The sequence below is a fragment of the Oncorhynchus masou genome, chromosome 25, assembly GCF_036934945.1.
Source record: "Oncorhynchus masou masou isolate Uvic2021 chromosome 25, UVic_Omas_1.1, whole genome shotgun sequence".
NCBI classification, from domain to species: domain Eukaryota; kingdom Metazoa; phylum Chordata; class Actinopteri; order Salmoniformes; family Salmonidae; genus Oncorhynchus; species Oncorhynchus masou.
The window spans coordinates 2,971,751-2,986,335 of record NC_088236.1 but is presented as its reverse complement, the minus strand read 5'-3'; positions in this window follow the sequence as shown (position 1 = coordinate 2,986,335).

Sequence of the window (14,585 nt, the reverse complement as noted above, 5' to 3'; positions counted from 1 at the left end):
TAAAATATGTTACGTTTTTTTATGGTATTTTTTAATTTGTAGATTAATTCCAGAAAAAAAAATCCCAATGTGAAATAATGCTTTCTTTAGCCTGTTCATTGATGTAAATAACAGCCAATGCAAATACATTTGACTGGTCATGCTTATCGGTCTATAGGTTCATTTGAATAATTTAGTGGAAATAAATTGGCACTTGTGTACAGTATATTCGTTTATTTATTTTATCACACATGTACAGCATACAGATACAGAGCCTTTGACTGGAAAATATGTCCGACAGCAGGAGAGCGGCTGCAAAATCTTGTGGTGCTTTCAAGACAACTGGGATCTCTGGAAAAAAAATAGAAGGAAATCAAATCATGATGTCAGTGATCTTCAGGTCACGAAAGCTCTGATGGACGTCGTGAGGCCGACACGTAAGCTTATTAAAGATCAGTGATACTATCAAGGGCATTGTGCGGTTTCCTTTTTTCCTTCATAGTAATCTTCAGGTCAGAAATCAAGAAAGAGCCCAGAGTTCCCGAGTTGGAAATCTGAGTTGGATGACCATTCAGTATTTTTCCCAAGCACAGCTTGTTTCCCCCCAGTTCCCATTTGTTTTGAACGTGGCATCAAACGACAACTGGAAGGCAGGCTGCATCAGCGAGTCACACACCACTTTGCCACGAGCCGGAGGCAGTATGAAAACCATTTACTTAATTGTTGGAAAGTTGAACGTTTTAATACACAATACGAGGCATGTCTTACCTTGCTTCAAAGTAATTTCACTCCCGAGTGGCGCAGCGGTCTAAGGCACGGCATCATAGTGCTTGAGGAGTCACTACAGACCCTGGTTCGATCAAGGGCTGTATCACAACCGGCCGTGATGGGTGAGTCCCATAGGGCGGTGCACAATTGGCCCAGCGTCGTCCGGTTTAGGGGAGGGTTTGGGCGGGGTAGGCCATCATTGTAAAATAATAATTTGTTTTTATTAACAGACTTGACTAGTTAAATAAAAATAAATGTAAAAGGCCTATTAGACCTCTCTAAATTACTCAGGGAAATCTCTGTCACGTGAAACTGTCATAAGAAAGTGGCCTTTTGACAACAGGTATTTTTATGCAAACATTTGCATAAAGCGCACTGCTTGTGTGCAGTGCTTTATATCGTGAATAAATAATAGTTTATCAACATTTTAAGCTAAACGTTCTGATCTGTTACATCAGACTCGTTGCTTTTTAACGTTTAATAAAAAAAACGTAGCCAACGCCTGCCTACTGGTTGTATGAATTTGGGATCGATCATCTCACAACTGTCCCAGAGTCTGTTTGGAATAGACTATTTCATTCTCAACAATAGGTAGCCTAAACTTTTTTCTCTATAGTAGATTGACAAAGGCGAGTGATTTCGCTGTTAGTTACTGGTCTTGTTGGCTGAGGAAAAGTAAACGTGGACAGTTATTTTAACATCTTTCAAAGTGCACATCAGAATTCGGGTAAGAAGGACCTCATCATTGCATTCTCCACTTGTGAGACCTTCCTGGTTCCGTCCCTCAAGTCAGTGGGTCAACACAGGGAGGATAAATGGATGGATAGTTAATTTATTTCCAAAGCTGCAATGATGGGACACACAGTATGGATGAATAATCAGTATAAAAAGCACTCCCATAGCAATTCTCCATAGATCTGCCCTATAATATACTAACAAAAAAAAACAATCGAAATGTCTATCAAAGTTATTGTGATCATATAGTGGATTTAACAATTTCTAATAATGAAAATAAATGCATCGTTTCCATGTATAATCTCATATTTACAACATCAAAATAAACCATCATCCATTTTACTATTCAAAATGTCAAACTAACCTGAAAAATGACTCAATGTCTCCCTCTGGTGGTGAAGAAATATAATAAACCGAGAATGTACCACATATTTTCATAAACTAACAAACCCGGGATAATACACTGGCTGGTGCTCATGAGTTTCTAAAACATATACTTTATACATTTGTCATAAAATTACCTGCAATTATGGGATACACACACTATGTATGAATGGTCAGTAGTCGATGGGATATAAAACAGCTCTCCTAAAGCAGATGCATTTTCCAGTTTGCGACCAATTTCAAAGAGGGAACTGTAGCATACATCCCACATGGAAAACAGAGATTTGACAAATAACATATAAAGAGTACCTTATTTGATGGCAAACCAACAACAGAAGTTACTAATAACATAAATCTCTAATGTACAATGTAAAAGGTGTATTTTATGATGTAATGTGAACTTTATACATTTCCCAGGACCATTTAATTTTCACCTCACCCACAGTAATTCTCCACAAATCTGCTGTGGATTACCCAGAATCCCATACGTTTATCACTAAATTAAACAATGTAAACACACTAATCTACCAGGAGGTGGAATAATACCCATTGTATGCAGGAATTTAACAATTTAATTACATCGTTATTTTTTAAATTTTATTTCACCTTTATTTAACCAGGTAGGCCAAGTTCTCATTTACAACTGCGACCTGGTTACACTTGCATTGTTCTCTTCATTTGAATGACCACATTCTAAATGTGATTTCTGTCTTTCTGAGCACCGTGAGTAGACGCCCTAATAAGGTCACACACCTGTAAAGGTTAAGAATCCACCACCACATTTTCCTAATGCAAATGCCCTGGTGGCTAGGTGGCTAATGTTAGCTCGGCGGCTAGCTAGTTCGTTAGCGAGGCTAGGAGTTAGGTTTTAAAGGGGAAGGGTTAGCTAACATGCTAAGTAGTTGCAAAGTCGCTAAACAGTTAAAACTCTAAAGGTGTCTGTGATGACGTTCAAACACGGATCCTTTGGGTTGCTAGACATTTGTGTTACATGACCAACCACCCTAATAACCTTCTGTCTTATGTAACCAATTGTAACATATGACGCAAATGTGAGTGTCCCGGATTTACATTTACTATGTTACGTCTAGTCTATGAGACTAGACTTTGTTGACAGTTTTGTTCCACTTGTGCCTTTACAAAAGCTCCATACGAAAGTTCTGTTTACTCATCTACTTTGGGCCATGTTGTGGTAGTTGATATGAATTGTCAGGCACTAGGTGGCAGTGTAGGCCTTTACTTCAGGGAATCAACAGAGCTGTAGCAACGAACTGAGTCAAAGAGAAAATATTTGACAGAGCATAATATCATCCAGAAATACTCAAATGAACGGAGTAAAACATGCACGTTTTTGTTCTAGCCCTGCACTGTCTGACACACCTGAGTCAATTTGTTGAACCAGGTGTGTTCATCCCGGAAATAGGCTATTAATGTCTTGGTCAAAGAGCTAACACCAAAGGCAGTAGTGTGCTAACACCAAAGGCAGTAGTGTGCTAACACCAAATGCAGTAGTGTGCTAACACCAAAGGCAGTAGTGTGCTAACACCAAAGGCAGTAGTGTGCTAACACCAAAGGCAGTAGTGTGCTAACACCAAAGGCAGTAGTGTGCTGACACCAAATACAGTAGTGTGCTAACACCAAAGGCAGTAGTGTGCTAACACCAAAGGCAGTAGTGTGCTAACACCAAAGACAGTAGTGTGCTAACACCAAAGGCAGTAGTGTGCTAACACCAAAGACAGTAGTGTGCTAACAACAAAGACAGTAGTGTGCTAACACCAAAGGCAGTAGTGTGCTAACACCAAATACAGTAGTGTGCTAACACCAAAGGCAGTAGTGTGCTAACACCAAAGGCAGTAGTGTGCTAACACCAAAGGCAGTAGTGTGCTAACACCAAAGACAGTAGTGTGCTAACACCAAAGGCAGTAGTGTGCTAACACCAAATACAGTAGTGTGCTAACACCAAAGGCAGTAGTGTGCTAACACCAAAGGCAGTAGTGTGCTAACACCAAAGACAGTAGTGTGCTAACACCAAAGGCAGTAGTGTGCTAACACCAAAGACAGTAGTGTGCTAACAACAAAGACAGTAGTGTGCTAACACCAAAGACAGTAGTGAGCTAACACCAAAGAGAGCAGTGTGCTAACACCAAAGGCAGCAGTGTGCTAACACCAAAGACAGTAGTGTGCTAACACCAAAGGCAGTAGTGTGCTAACACCAAAGACAGTAGTGAGCTAACACCAAAGAGAGCAGTGTGCTAACACCAAAGGCAGCAGTGTGCTAACACCAAAGACAGTAGTGTGCTAACACCAAAGGCAGTAGTGTGCTAACACCAAAGACAGTAGTGTGCTAACAACAAAGACAGTAGTGTGCTAACAACAAAGACAGCAGTGTGCTAACACCAAAGACAATAGTGAGCTAACACCAAAGAGAGCAGTGTGCTAACACCAAAGGCAGCAGTGTGCTAACACCAAAGACAGTAGTGTGCTAACACTGTTTTTTGCTGTGTTCAAATCAAGCTGATTGACTCCCATAAACGAATAGTGTGACTGTGACTCCCTATGGACCCTGACTTCTATTATGTGACTGTGACTCCCTATGGACCCTGACTTGTATTATGTGACTGTGACTCCCTATGGACCCTGACTTCTATTATGTGACTGTGACTCCCTATGGACCCTGACTTGTATTATGTGACTGTGACTCCCTATGGACCCTGACTTGTATTATGTGACTGTGACTCCCTATGGACCCTGACTTGTATTATGTGACTGTGACTCCCTATGGACCCTGACTTCTATTATGTGACTCCCTATGGACCCTGACTTGTATTATGTGACTCCCTATGGACCCTGACTTGTATTATGTGACTGTGACTCCCTATGGACCCTGACTTGTATTATGTGACTGTGACTCCCTATGGACCCTGACTTCTATTATGTGACTGCTTTCTTACTTTTGTTGATGTTGACGATGTGTTAATGTGGTGTTAAAGAGATGAGGTTTATAAACAAGTCTGCCCCTAGGTATACTTTAGGTCATTAAGCCACAAAATAATATCAGACACCTCCCTCAGCTGGCCGGTCAGACACCTCCCTCAGCGGGCCGGTCAGACACCTCCCTCAGGGGGTCAGGTGTGGACACCCTGCAGTCAACCCAGATCTACTAGACTAACCAGGCATGTTGGATGTTGATCAAGTGTGTTGTTGCCAATGGTTTTTTCTACTGATGAACTGAATCTAAACGGACACTGAACTTACACTCTTGTTTGATAGATACTAGCATGTAGGCTCGTTAAGTGTCAGCTAAATTCATGGATATTTGACTCTAAGACCCAGCATCCTACAGGAAACTAACAACCAGTTAAAAAAAAAGTTATACAAACAAACAAAAACAAATATTTGTGTTCGGCCTCATTTAGCAACAAAATCTGTGATTTGCAGAACTCAGAGCAGTCAAATGAGTTTAGTCCAATGAGCTTTGACGACATATTGAGATTGCGATCGTTACACCACTGAGTTCTGATTTGGAACCAATAGCAGAACGAAGAAACTCATTTCCTTGGAATAGTTCGCCACATGAAAGGTGAAGGAAATTGAACTTTCTTTGACTTGTCTGGACGCTGAGGCATTAGGTCTAGCAGGGATGGCTGGTTGAGGGACGCTGAGGCATTAGGGCTAGCAGGGATGGCTGGTTGAGGGACGCTGAGGCATTAGGGCTAGCAGGGATGGCTGGTTGAGGGACGCTGAGGCATTAGGGCTAGCAGGGATGGCTGGTTGAGGGACGCTGAGGCATTAGGGCTAGCAGGGATGGCTGGTTGAGGGACGCTGAGGCATTAGGGCTAGCAGGGATGGCTGGGTGGCTGGGTATTGACCAAATACTTATTTTCCACCATAATTTGCAAATAAATTCATTAAAAATCCTACAATGTGATTTTCTGTTTGTTTTTTTACTTTCTCATTTTGTCTGTCATAGTTGAAGTGTACCTATGATGGCCTCTTGTCTCGTCCCTCAATGGGAGTGCCTGATCTGGCCTGAATGCTTAGTGTGAGGAGGGCATTTGGCACCTGCAGAGACAGCCTTTCTGTTGGCCCTGTAAAGGCATCACACTGTCACGGCTCTGTGTTTCTCTTTCTTTCTTTGTCAGGGGTCTTTTCATCCTCCCGTGCTCTGCCGTCTCTGAGACCTTTAGAGCCTTACAGGTGTAGAAACAGAGCTGTTTTCATGTCTCTAACCTCGAACTCTGCCTCTATCCTTGCAGCTTAGCGTGCATCTGATCAATGCCTGCACCCTGCAGCTGTGGTAATAAAATACCAACGGAGTGGGGGATATCACCGCCAACGTTAATCAGATGTTGCCCTGTTTTGTTTTTACCCTACCCCGACTGGTTCCTTCTATTCTGACTGGAGGATAACATTCAGCTCCTTCTGCTAGTCCTGCCCTCCCCGACAGCTGTGACTGAAGCTGGGAGAGGAGAGGAGGACAGGTCCTCGCCCACCAACACATCACAAAGAGGACAAACAAAAGGAGCTCTCCTCTCTTCTCTAAAGAATCTCTCCTCTCCCCTCCCCTCTCCTCTCCTCTCCTCTCCTCTCCTCTCCTCTCCTCTCCTCTCCTCTCCTCTCCTCTCCTCTCCTCTCCTCTCCTCTCCTCTCCTCTCCTCTCCTCTCCTCTCCTCTCCTCTCCTCTCCTCTCCTCTCCTCCTCTCCCTCCCCTCTCCTCTCCTCTCCTCTCCTCTCCTCTCTTCTCTCCTCTCCTCTCCCCTCCCCTCTCCCTCTTCCTCTCCTCTCTAAAGGAGCCGTCTCGTCTCCTCTCCTCTCTAAAGGAACTATGTTCACCTCTCCTATTCTCTCCTCTCCTCTCTAAAGGAACTATGTTCGCCTCTCCTATTCTCTCCTCTCCTCTCTAAAGGAACTATGTTTGCCTGTCCTATTCTCTCCTCTCTTCTCCTCTCTTCTCATCTCCTCTCTAAAGGAACTATGTTCGCCTCTCCTATTCTCTCCTCTCCTCTCTAAAGGAACTATGTTTGCCTGTCCTATTCTCTCCTCTCCTCTCTTCTCCTCTCCTCTCATCTCCTCTCTAAAGGAACTATGTTCACCTCTCCTATTCTAGCCTCTCCTCTCTAAAGGAACTATGTTCGCCTCTCCTATTCTCTCCTCTCCTCTCTTCTCCTCTCCTCTCATCTCCTCTCTAAAGGAACTATGTTTGCCTCTCCTCTCATCTCCTCTCTAAAGGAACTATGTTCGCCTCTCCTATTCTCTCCTCTCCTCTCTAAAGGAACTATGTTCGCCTCTCCTATTCTCTCCTCTCCTCTCTTCTCCTCTCCTCTCCTCTCTAAAGGAACTATGTTCGCCTCTCCTATTCTCTCCTCTCCTCTCTAAAGGAACTATGTTCGCCTCTCCTATTCTCTCCTCTCCTCTCTAAAGGAACTATGTTTGCCTGTCCTATTCTCTCCTCTCTTCTCCTCTCTTCTCATCTCCTCTCTAAAGGAACTATGTTCGCCTCTCCTATTCTCTCCTCTCCTCTCTAAAGGAACTATGTTCGCCTCTCCTATTCTCTCCTCTCCTCTCTAAAGGAACTATGTTTGCCTGTCCTATTCTCTCCTCTCTTCTCCTCTCCTCTCATCTCCTCTCTAAAGGAACTATGTTCACCTCTCCTATTCTAGCCTCTCCTCTCTAAAGGAACTATGTTCGCCTCTCCTATTCTCTCCTCTCCTCTCTTCTCCTCTCATCTCCTCTCTAAAGGAACTATGTTTGCCTCTCCTCTCATCTCCTCTCTAAAGGAACTATGTTCGCCTCTCCTATTCTCTCCTCTCCTCTCTAAAGGAACTATGTTCGCCTCTCCTATTCTCTCCTCTCCTCTATTCTCCTCTCATCTCTAAAGGAACTGTGTAAATGAAAACTAGACAGTCAGGGACCATAGAAAATTCCACAATAATAAATACAGGACAATGTTTTTGCCAATTTTGACGACAAGGAAATATAAAACATTTTCAGCGCGGCCCTCTGGACCTTATTGAAGACATAATGTGGCTACAGTGAAACCTCAGTGAAACCTCACTGAGGCCTGAATAACCTCCTGCAAGGTGGACATTACCTGACTAACCTCCTGCAAGGTGGACATTACCTGACTAACCTCCTGCAAGGTGGACATTACCTGACTAACCTCCTGCAAGGTGGACATCACCTGACCAACCTCCTGGAGAGATGGACATCACCTGACTAACCTCCTGCAAGGTGGACATCACCTGACTAACCTCCTAGAGAGGTGGACATCACCTGACCAACCTCCTGGAGAGGTGGACATCACCTGACCAACCTCCTGCAAGGTGGACATTACCTGACTAACCTCCTGCAAGGTGGACATCACCTGACCAACCTCCTGGAGAGATGGACATCACCTGACCAACCTCCTGGAGAGGTGGACATCACCTGACCAACCTCCTGGAGAGATGGACATCACCTGACCAACCTCCTGGAGAGGTGGACATCACCTGACCAACCTCCCGGAGAGATGGACATCACCTGACCAATCTCCTGGAGAGGGGGACATCACCTGACTAACCTCCTGGAGAGGTGGACATCACCTGACCAACCTCCTGGAGAGATGGACATCACCTGACCAACCTCCTGGAGAGGTGGACATCACCTGACTAACCTCCCGGAGAGGTGGACATCACCTGACTAACCTCCTGGAGAGATGGACATCACCTGACCAACCTCCTGGAGAGGTGGACATCACCTGACCAACCTCCTGGAGAGATGGACATCACCTGACCAACCTCCTGGAGAGGTGGATATCACCTGACTAACCTCCTGGAGAGATGGACATCACCTGACCAACCTCCTGGAGAGGTGGAGATCACCTGACCAACCTCCTGGAGATGTGGAGATCACCTGACCAACCTCCTGGAGAGATGGACATCACCTGACCAACCTCCTGGAGAGGGGGACATCACCTGACCAACCTCCTGGAGAGATGGACATCACCTGACCAACCTCCTGGAGAGGTGGACATCACCTGACCAACCTCCTGGAGAGATGGACATCACCTGACCAATCTCCTGGAGAGGGGGACATCACCTGACTAACCTCCTGGAGAGGTGGACATCACCTGACCAACCTCCTGGAGAGATGGACATCACCTGACCAACCTCCCGGAGAGGTGGACATCACCTGACTAACCTCCCGGAGAGGTGGACATCACCTGACTAACCTCCTGGAGAGCTGGACATCACCTGACCAACCTCCTGGAGAGGTGGACATCACCTGACCAACCTCCTGGAGAGATGGACATCACCTGACCAACCTCCTGGAGAGGTGGATATCACCTGACTAACCTCCTGGAGAGATGGACATCACCTGACCAACCTCCTGGAGAGGTGGAGATCACCTGACCAACCTCCTGGAGAGGTGGAGATCACCTGACCAACCTCCTGGAGAGATGGACATCACCTGACCAACCTCCTGGAGAGGGGGACATCACCTGACCAACCTCCTGGAGAGATGGACATCACCTGACTAACCTCCTGGAGAGGTGGACATCACCTGACCAATCTCCTGGAGAGGGGGACATCACCTGACCAACCTCCTGGAGAGGGGGACATCACCTGACCAACCTCCTGGAGAGATGGACATCACCTGACTAACCTCCTGGAGAGGTGGACATCACCTGACCAATCTCCTGGAGAGGGGGACATCACCTGACCAACCTCCTGGAGAGATGGACATCACCTGACTAACCTCCTGGAGAGGTGGACATCACCTGACTAACCTCCTGGAGAGGTGGACATCACCTGACCAATCTCCTGGAGAGGGGGACATCACCTGACCAACCTCCTGGAGAGGTGGAGATCACCTGACTAACCTCCTAGAGAGGTGGACATCACCTGACTAACCTCCTGCAAGGTGGACATTACCTGACTAACCTCCTGGAGAGATGGACATCACCTGACTAACCTCCTGGAGAGATGGACATCACCTGACTAACCTCCTGGAGAGGTGGACATCACCTGACTAACCTCCTGGAGAGGTGGACATCACCTGACTAACCTCCTGGAGAGGTGGACATCACCTGACTAACCTCCTGGAGAGGTGGACATCACCTGACTAACCTCCTGGAGATGTGGACATCACCTGACTAACCTCCTGGAGAGATGGACATCACCTGACTAACCTCCTGGAGAGGTGGACATCACCTGACTAACCTCCTGGAGAGGTGGACATCACCTGACCAATCTCCTGGAGAGGGGGACATCACCTGACCAACCTCCTGGAGAGGTGGAGATCACCTGACTAACCTCCTAGAGAGGTGGACATCACCTGACTAACCTCCTGCAAGGTGGACATTACCTGACTAACCTCCTGGAGAGATGGACATCACCTGACTAACCTCCTGGAGAGATGGACATCACCTGACTAACCTCCTGGAGAGGTGGACATCACCTGACTAACCTCCTGGAGAGGTGGACATCACCTGACTAACCTCCTGGAGAGGTGGACATCACCTGACTAACCTCCTGGAGAGGTGGACATCACCTGACTAACCTCCTGGAGATGTGGACATCACCTGACTAACCTCCTGGAGAGATGGACATCACCTGACCAACCTCCTGGAGAGATGGACATCACCTGACCAACCTCCTGGAGAGATGGACATCACCTGACCAACCTCCTGGAGAGGGGGACATCACCTGACCAACCTCCTGGAGAGATGGACATCACCTGACTAACCTCCTAGAGAGGTGGACATCACCTGACCAACCTCCTGGAGAGATGGACATCACCTGACCAACCTCCTGGAGAGGGGGACATCACCTGACCAACCTCCTGGAGAGATGGACATCACCTGACTAACCTCCTAGAGAGGTGGACATCACCTGACCAACCTCCTGGAGAGGTGGACATCACCTGACCAACCTCCTGGAGAGATGGACATCACCTGACCAACCTCCTGGAGAGGTGGACATCACCTGACCAACCTCCTGGAGAGGGGGACATCACCTGACTAATAAGACATTATTGCATTTCAATGATGGTACAAAAAAAATTACAAAATAACGGTTGTTTTTTCTTTGTATTATCTTTTATGAGATCTATTGTGTTATATTTTCCTACATTAATTTCACATTTCCATAAACTTCAAAGTGTTTCCTTTCAAATGGTATCAATAATATGCATATCCGTGCTTCAGGTCCTGAGCTACAGGCAGTAAGATTTGGGTATGTCATTTTAGGCGGAAATTTTATAAAAAGGGCCTGATCCTTAAGAGGTGCTGTACGGTCAATGCAGGGCCTTTAAGTCCACATTGATCCTTTTTATGATGATTGGACACCCCCCTGCTTTGAGTGATGAATAGTAATGATCAGTTTATTTTAATAACTTTAGGAGAGATTAATATAATTTCATTTTACATAAGAAATGTCAGTTTGTAAGTTTTGAAACATTTAGAGATTAATTAAAAATTGATTATTTAAGAGATTGGGTTTATTTGGAATACCCATGGGTTTAAAACCTCTCTGGGATAGGGGGCAGTATTTCACGTCCGGATGAAAAGCATGCCCAAAGTAAACTGCCTGCTACTCAAGCCCAGAAGCTAGGATATGCATATTATTAGTAGATGTGGATGGACAACACTCTGAAGTTTCGAAAACTGTTTGAATAATGTCTGTGAGTATAACAGAACTGATTTGGCAGGCGAAACCCCAAGCACAATCCATCCAGGGAATCTTTTTTTTGAGGTCAATCTGTTTTCCATTAGCTTTCTATGGCAAGTCCGTTTTAATAGAAATATGCTTGCAGTTCCTATGGCTTCCACTAGATGTCAACAGTCTTTAGAAATCAGTTGATGTTTTTCCTTTGGGTAATGAAGAAGTATCCATTTCCTTTCTGGGTGTATAGCCAAGTGGACTGTTTTGTTTGGGGCGCGTGACCTGGACCTCGCTCCACCTTCATTTTATCTGCTCCTGAACACAGTTTATCCCGTCTTAAATTTGATCGATTATTTACCTTTTAAAATACCGAAAGTTAGATCGGGAAAGTTGTTTGAAATGTCTGGATCAAGATTACATGTAACTTATTAGATACTTTGTCGTCATGTTGGGCGAGTTGGAACCTGTGTTTTTCTGAATCAAACGCTCCAAATAAATAGATATTTTCGCGATATAACGACGGAATTAATCAAACAAAAGGACCATTTGTGATGTTTATGGGACATATTGGAGTGCCAACAGAAGAAGCTCTTCAAAGGTAAGGCACGAATTATGTCGTTATTTCTGAGTTTTGTGTCGCGCCTGGCGGGTTGAATTGTGATTGTCATGTGTTTGTATGATAGGGTGCTACACTCAATAGCATGGTTTGCTTTCGCCGTAAAGCCTTTTTGAAATCTGACAACGTGGCTGGATTAACAAGAATTGTGGCTTTATTTTGGTGTATTGCACTTGTGAATGTATGAAAGTTAAATATTTGTAATAATTTAATTTGAATTTGGCGCTCTGCCATCCGTTAACGGGATTTGATCCATAAGAAGTTTTTAACACAGTGCTTTCCCCGGAAGTCAGCTAGAGCGCTATGAGCCAAGCAAAACCACACCGGACAAAACCCTCCCCTAACAAGGACGGGGCCAATTATGCACTGCCCTTTGGGGCTCCCGGTCACGGTCAGTTTTTTGGCAGAAATGCCTTCTGGAACATGTGAACTTTCATGTGCCTTAATAACAAACATGTACGCCATCCGTAAATAGGAATACAATTGTTAAATTACGAGCCTAATTGGCCATGATTGGCTGAGATAATAAGTGGGCTGGACATGCCGAGAGATGAGTTTGGAGCAAAGCTTCTGTCTATTTAAACTGGTCAGCATGTCTAGGTAACCCTGTATAACACAGATTCTTTAAAAAATGCATTGCTCCACATTCTGGAGGACTTACTTAGTTTTGAAATTAGCAAGCTAGTTAGCTAGCTAACATTGAACCTGGTTGGTTAGCTACCTGCATATTCATGCAGGGTAGTTACATCATGAGTTGTGATTATGGTTCATTGTTTACCTAGCTGGCTAACAGGATTTGAGCCATAAGTTTTAAAGGGTACGTTCGGTACCCATTAAGCCCAGTCTGGACTTTTCACATTATATCAAATATTTCAATCACTTCTAATAAAATGTTGATTTAGATTTTGGTCGGCATAATAGGTACACTTATCTGAAATAACAATAAATTGGTCACACATTCCCCACATTCATCGGCTGCTTCTCTCTCTGCAGAACATTTTTCTTAATTCAAACTTCTCTGTTTATTTTTCATGGGCTACAAACTTCTGCGCTGAAACAAATTGGTGCCAAGAAGAAAAAAGAAGACGTGTAGATGGTTTTTCAAAACAACTGCCACAGGCCTTGTTGAGTCTTAGCGGAGTGTAGGCTATGAGTCACCAGAGAGATGCTGAAGCCATTTGCTAAATAAATAGTTTGACAGAAGATCATTCCGGGGGGCCGAGAATAAGGTCTAACGACCGACCGGGTCCCCTTGGATCAGGTGGTGGTGAGAGAACTCAGCATCCTTCATACTAATGCAGTGTTTATAATGGCTGTAAACACACTGCAGGAGAGAGAGCTAGTGGAGAGACTCAGCACTGACAGCTGTTTCACTCTACTTCAACCCCATTATCTGTTTCACTCTGCTTCACCCCCATTATCTGTTTCACTCTGCTTCACCCCCAGTAGCTGTTTCACTCTGCTTCACTCTACTTCACCCCCAGTAGATGTTTCACTCTGCTTCACCCCATTATCTGTTTCACTCTGCTTCACTCTACTTCACCCCCAGTAGCTGTTTCACTCTGTTTCACTCAACTTCACCTCCATTATCTGCTTCACTCTGTTTCACTCTACTTCACCCCCATTATCTGCTTCACTCTACTTCACCCCCATTATCTGCTTCACTCTACTTCACCCCCAGTAGCTGTTTCACTCTACTTCACCCCCAGTAGCTGTTTCACTCTGTTTCACTCTACTTCACCCCCAGTAGCTGTTTCACTCTGCTTCACCACCAGCTCTGCTCTGAGCTCACCTCAATGATCATTCCACTCCTGGTCGAGACACTTGCCTTTTTCTCCTTCTCTGACTTGCAGAGCTCCGAATTCACCTCTCTCACCTCTCTGTGTGAGCTGGTGGTCTACCGCCTGTGACTGCATATGTGTGCATTCTGTCACGTTTGAAAACCGATGTTTCACGGTTTGTTCTTCTAATGAAGCCAGATTTGTCCCACTATTATTTTTCTGATCGTTTCCTGACGGAATGTTGGAGGCTGTAGAGCTCTGATCGTTTCCTGACTCAATGTTGGAGGCTGTAGAGCTCTGATCGTTTCCTGACTGAATGTTGGAGGCTGTAGAGCTCTGATCGTTTCCTGACTGAATGTTGGAGGCTGTAGAGCTCTGATCGTTTCCTGACTGAATGTTGGAGGCTGTAGAGCTCTGATCGTTTCCTGACGGAATGTTGGAGGCTGTAGAGCTCTGATCGTTTCCTGACGGAATGTTGGAGGCTGTAGAGCTCTGATCGTTTCCTGACGGAATGTTGGAGGCTGTAGAGCTCTGATCGTTTCCTGACGGAATGTTGGAGGCTGTAGAGCTCTGATCGTTTCCTGACTGAATGTTGGAGGCTGTAGAGCTCTGATCGTTTCCTGACTGAATGTTGGAGGCTGTAGAGCTCTGATCGTTTCCTGACTGAATGTTGGAGGC